Source organism: Hordeum vulgare, unplaced genomic scaffold (genome assembly GCF_904849725.1).
Source record: "Hordeum vulgare subsp. vulgare unplaced genomic scaffold, MorexV3_pseudomolecules_assembly, whole genome shotgun sequence".
Taxonomy (NCBI): Eukaryota; Viridiplantae; Streptophyta; class Magnoliopsida; order Poales; family Poaceae; genus Hordeum; species Hordeum vulgare.
In genome coordinates, this window is record NW_025422588.1 from 70,976 (window position 1) to 77,480 (window position 6,505).

A 6,505-nucleotide genomic window follows, 5' to 3' on the forward strand; every position below is an offset into this window, starting at 1 on the left:
ACTACCACCTACAATTGTTGCAAAGTTGATGAGAGGATGGAATAGAGACAAAGCCGGTTGATCCCCATGTTTCTGATTTGGTGTTTGTATGGGAGCCGAATAGCATCCCGTGGGATTGAGAGATGTGGGGAACTTGTTGTGTGCATGTTGGTGTCGTCCTTTCTCTCCTTACTCATTATTGTTCTATGTTAGGCTGAGTATCGCCTCTAGTTCGGCACATGGATGTGCGTGAATTTATTGTTACGGGTTGGTCCATGTGCCCAGACTTGGCCCAGACATTGCGTACTTAATGGGCTCACACGCTATAGCTTTTTCTAGGTATAAGAAACTATCCAACATTTTTTTTGTGTTGTATGTTTTGCCCTTGTTGTCACTCCACCTCAAAGTATTCATCAAACTGTTGGGTCTTTTTTCGAACTGTGTAATCAAGTAGCAACGGTCAACCTGTTAGTGGTCAACTGGTCAATGGTTGATCAGTCAACCCTGAAAAATGAATGCTAAACCTTGCCTTTAAAAAGTTGTTAGTAAAACCAGTCGAGCAACCATGATGGTATCAAAGACATAGGCACAAACGATGGATTTTGATTGAAAACAAGAATGTGCGGGATCCATACGTACCGCGTAGGCGCACATCAAACACATTAACGTACGCGGAAGGAACGATCTCTCGTGCTGTTCACGTAGGCAATGCTAGCAGACAAATCGGCCCACGACGTCACTGGAGATGGTCGGACGGGCGTGCCACCCTACCCATCACCGCCCTCGCCTCCGCCCCAGCCACTGCCACCTTCTCCTCCACCTCCTCCCGCTCCTGCTCCTCTTCCTCCTCCCGCATGTCTCCGCCGCCCCAACTCCCTGGGCCGTTGGTGCCTGCCCCCCGCCGCCGAGCGCCGGGCAGCAACTCAGCTTCCCCATCGTCACGCTCTCTGACGAGGGCCTACCGGGCCAAGGCGCGCCGGGGCCGGTCCTTCCGCGGCGTGCTGGCGTCCACCACGCGGAACAAGCGCGCCTACGTGTACCGCCTCGCCATGCTGCCCCTGGCGCCGTCGACCCCCGCCGCCCGCCCGCCCGCCCGCCTGGAGCAAGATCCTCGCCCTCCGCACACATCTTAGCCGCCACCACTGGCTCTTCTGGAACGACACCATGGGTCACTACCCACTACTCACCACCACTCTCTGTTGGTTCCATGTTCTACTACACAAGAAACTATGTGATGTGATGGACACACTGGTTACTAACCCTGACATTTCGTTTGTAAGCCTAGATACTTTCATGGAATCTTGTTCTAAGCACTAAGTTTACAAGAATATTTTGAGGTCCTCTGAGTTGCTTATTTATTTAGTTAACATAAGTTCTTTTTCTGCTGATTCCTTTTCTAAAGGATGAGATTTTGTTCTCGGTGATTGCACATAGTGATGTTGATGCATCTCCTCATCTCTTTCTGACAGAGGATATCAATGGGGTGAATGCCGGTAGGCGAAACATGCACATTGTTCATTTTTACTTTATGTTTGTCCAAATCATTTGACAAGCAAAGCAATGGCAATTTCTGTGATATATCACACTCATTAACACTGAATATTTGTTCACCTACTACTGTATCTTGAGAATACGCATATGATAGTTTAGTATGACTCATTTGTGCAGTGAGGCTGATCCATCACTATTTATGGGCTAGAGCAAACCGACCAAGGGAATATGCACCGATATTCACATCTTACTAATATCCTAGGGAAGCATACTTGGAAACATACATCCATAATAATTCATTACACTTTTCTTAATATTTCGTTTCTATAGTTCACAATCTTACATTGCCGTTCTTATAGACAGGAGGTTCATCACAAAGTAAGATAGACATTTCGTCCATCAAATATTGACCATGCTCCTCACGCAGGATTGTTCTTCATAAGGAGGTGCAAATGGAGTGAGAGATTATTGGATACATGGTGGAACCATACATCATTTGCACAATTTGGCTCCACAAAAAGTGGAGATAATGCAGCTCTGAAGCATATTGTGGGTCACTTGTCACCTGAAGAAACACAAGCACACATTCGTATAGCAAATGCAGTGCCTCTTCAACTCATACCCTTGGGTTGCCACATGGAAATCAGTTCACCGCCTGATCTTCCACCCGTCCACAACATGAAAAGGTTTCCTGTTATGCTTATTCACTATTCATTCCAAAGATGCAACAATTGTTTACATTCAGAAGTGAAAAAGGCACTCATTTTATAATGAAGGTTGGACCTACTAAGAGTTCTTTAGATTTATCTCGTAATCTACTATGCTCATATTAATTCTTGGCTTTCCCAAAAGTTAGCATAGCTGATGCAAACTGAAGTGGTTGGTACCTGTGCCTTTTGTCAGTCAATACTAGCTCAACGGTGCACTGATATTTAGAATTGAGTACATGATATATGCGGTTGAATTGTAATGTTTGTGAATACATGATTGTTCCCACTTTAAAGAAACAGAATCTGAATTAAATCAGGAGTTTGTTACTCATGAACAAGAGATATGACATGTACTGTCTCTACCAATTCATGTACAGTCCTCTCAAGAAAGATGTCATATAGAGCGCATATCAATTGTTTATAACGAACCAGACACTGGGTTGTTCTTGGTTACCTTATTCCTGCTTGCCACTGCCTCACTAATTCTGACCAAATTTTAATTGTTAAATGAAGCAAGCCATTTACTCAAGTCTTTACTCAAAATTTTATGCATTTTCCCCAGAATTTCCATGGTAATGTCAATAGGTTATCACATCTGCAATCTGGTCTCGTAATTGATAATTTAAGCTTGATTGAGATTGGTGGGTATGTGACCTAACATTGCGGCAGTCTGTTGCATGTGTAGCTTACTAGCTCGTGATCCCCAAAATGTGCGAAAATGGCTGGTTGAGGTCGACGCTAATTCTGGTGATTGGGTCCTCAAATCATTTTTATACTCCGGTGATATTATTGATTGTATAAGTTATTATGGTATCATCACAGTCAACAGCACAAGCAAAATCTTGCATTATCTTGCTCAGATTTTTCCAAGACCAAATAGACAATAGTCACTTCAATTTCTTATTTTCTGAACTTTAAATCTATTTGGTAGATATCTATAGCTCATCTATAAGTTCAAATTGATATTATAGTGATATTAATACATTGAATTATTTGGAGAGAACACAATGTCAGGATCTTTGACAGAATAGAATTTTGTTGATGCGGAGTTTGAGGCTATCATTGATGAGACATCCTGGAGAGTTGCAGGCTGCTTGTCTTCTTTCGAATCATGTTCCTGTTGTTTTCTCCCCGCTGAGAGTGTATTACGCTGGGTACTGTGTTCATCATGCTCTGTGAAGCCATATAGAGTTGCAACACTGTTTTCTCTTTTGTGAAAATTGACCCTGTAAATTCATGTTTTCTTATAATTGATCCCGTAAAATATTATCTGTATTTTAAGGAAGTTTGGTGTCAGGCCCTTTGAGATAACTTATTATTAGTTGCTACTAATTGTGATTAATCTCATCTATTTTGCTGATGCTAGCCATGTGCCAAACAGAATGTGAAAAAGAAATTGAAATGGGCGACATCTACCTGGCACCGCCCAACACTCCCTCAAGAGGCGCGCCCCCAACACCTAGTGCGCATGCATTGTGCGGGCGCCCGGCGCGCATCAGCACGGCGACGTTTCTAGGCTGCTGGTGACCAGAGGGAGGGTAAATCACCATTGTGTGGGGTAATATTCTTGAACAGTAAAATTAAGCAAGATTTAATTAAAAAACTGATAAATTATACTCCCTCTGTCCCAAAATTCTTATCTTAGTTTTGTTTATATATGAATGTATCTAGTCACGTTTTAGTATTTAGATACATCCATTCTTAAACAAACCTAAGACAAAAAATTGGAACGGAGGAAGTATTAAAAGTTCAATCTCAGTATGTTTATATTCCTATTGAAATTGGTGATTGGGCTTACCATCATATGGAAATGTGTGTTAGCCCAAACTACTACTCCACAGGTGAGGCACACAGGCAAAAGCTACTATCTGCTCTCTCTTCTTACTAGCTGCACTCAGTCACACAGTTGAAGTACACACACTTGAGAGGCTCACATGTAATACTAGTACTTTGCTCTTTGGCTGATGGAGCGAGTGGAATGAAAATGGCCTAAGTTGCATCGATGGGCATCAACCCTTTTTATAGTCTTAGAAACCGACTAAGAGCTAAAAATATCTGCTACTACTCCTTCCTTTTTGGTTTATAGGGCTCAAATTTGAATTCTCATCAACCAAGATGAATTGTGAGTGGATGGCACTAGTTTTAACTAGCCAATAAAATATTTCACACAAATTCGATTTCGGAAGCAATAAATATAGCACTCCCTTTCTTATAGGACTTGCATGGTGCATGTAGAAAAGGATGCAGGCGTAGCCATTAATTTTCTTCCTGTTATCTCTATGAATTTGCAAATGGTTGTATGCATCTCAGTTATCCAGAGGCCAGGTGTACTGTTTAAATCTTTTAAGTAATAAAATACCCTTTTATCGAAGAAATGAGACTCAAAGCACTTTAACTCATTTAGACTCAAAATGAGCCTAATATAATGGGAATTTGAAATTTTTGAGATGAGCTCTATAAACCAGAAAAGGGGGAGTATTAGCTAAGCACTTACGTCACACGGGACTGCTACCTCACTCCTAACCTAGTTAGTAGAAATTCAAAATGGTCTTGCCGACCTACTCAGCTGCTAGTTGTTTCACTTCATAGCTTAGTTACTGTTGTCGGCATGCATCCTTAGTAGGCCAAGGTTGACCCAACATTCTCCCCCTCAACCTTGTCGAAGAAGTTTGATGACGATGATTCCAACCTTGTTCCTGAAACTGGACACGACCAACTGACTTGGCCAGGATGTCCGCCTTCTGCTCGTCCGTCCGGATGAACTCGACGATCACCATGCCTTTCTTGATGCAGTCACGTATGAAGTGATAGTGGAGATCGATGTGCTTGCTGCGGTCGTGAAGCACTGTGTTCTTGCAGAGGAAAATCGCCGATTTGTTGTAGATGAAGATGAGTGCAAGGGTGTTGTCTTGGTTTAGCATCTCGTTGAGGAGGCGAGCCAACCAGATCGCCTGACATGCTGTTGTAGCTGCCACGATGTACTCCGCCTCGCACGAAGAAGTCACGACAACCTTCAACCTCACCGGTTGCCAGCTGATGGGACTGCCCCCGAGGAAGAATAATATGCCAGAGGTGCTCTTCCTGGAGTCCACGTCACCAGCATGGTCAGAGTCACTGTAGCCAACCAGCTTGTCGCCATCGCCAAGGCGATACACGCATCCGTGCGTGATCGTGCATGCGATGTACCGGAGCAGGTGTTTGACCGTGGCGAGATGATCGTTGGCGGAAGCCTCCATGAACCTGCTCAGAATATGGTGTGTAATGACTTTGATATTGTAGCGTGCATTCATTTTGATATTTCATTTAAGTTTGCCCCACCTTAACTTTTCTCCCTCCTCCGCCATTGATAAGAACAACATGCTCCCTCCGGAGATGCAATAAATTATATGTAGTCATTCTTTATTTATTAGAACATTATTATAGGGTAGTGCCAAAAGGATAAAGGAAAGCGTAAAGAGCCTACATGTGGACCTAACCAAACCGTGTTATAAAAGGTAGATGCAGTAGCACAGCATAAACATGAGAGTACCACATAAAATTGTTGCAAAGTTGAAGAGAGGAACGAATAAAGACAAAGCATGTTGATTACCATGTTGCTGCTCTGGCCATTGCATGGGAGCCAAATATAGCATCCCATGGGATTGAGAGACGCGGGGAACTTGTTGTGTGCTTCTTGTCGCAGTCATTCTTCTCCTTAGCCATTGTTGTTCTATGCTAGGTTGAGTGTAGCCTCTAGTTAGATGTTCAATGGGGCAACACTTGTGCCATCGCACCCAATATGTGTGCCAAGGCCCAGTTTACTCTCAATAACACACCGTGTCTTTTCTAAATGTTGAGGAAATTGTTAAGAGGTAGATGCTTGGTTGGCTGGTGAGCAAAGGAATAATAGGCTAATCTACAAGATAATCGGCCAGTTAATCAATTAATCAAACGATTAATTATTTTATCGACTACTCGATGACCCTACTAGGCTACGAGTAAGGATTAATCTGCAAGCTAACTGGGTATTTCATCTACTTTATAAACTTTGGCCAACTGTATCAGAAAGAATGTAAACCTACACAATAAAAACAATTATGTAGTGTGAAAACATATTAAATGGTGATTCTAATTGTATTGATTTCGTATTCTGGATGTTAACTTTTTTATATAAATTTGGACAAAGTTTAAAAAGTAAATAGAAATAGATAGAGTACTGCTGACAAATTTGTGCTTTAACTTATGAAATGCCCAATTGGTAGTTTGTAGGTTTGGCAATCTCTTATGATAGGGTTCTTTCAGTTATGTCTTTACTTCACAGTTCAGTTTGTAGGTTTAACTCTATC

At 42.3% G+C, this 6,505-nt stretch overlaps 1 pseudogene; it reads left to right on the plus strand.

Moving 5' to 3' along the window:
• Positions 1 to 724: 724 nt before the first annotated feature.
• On the plus strand, positions 725 to 2,221 carry LOC123420759 (annotated as a pseudogene).
• The last annotated feature ends 4,284 nt before the right edge of the window (positions 2,222 to 6,505 follow it).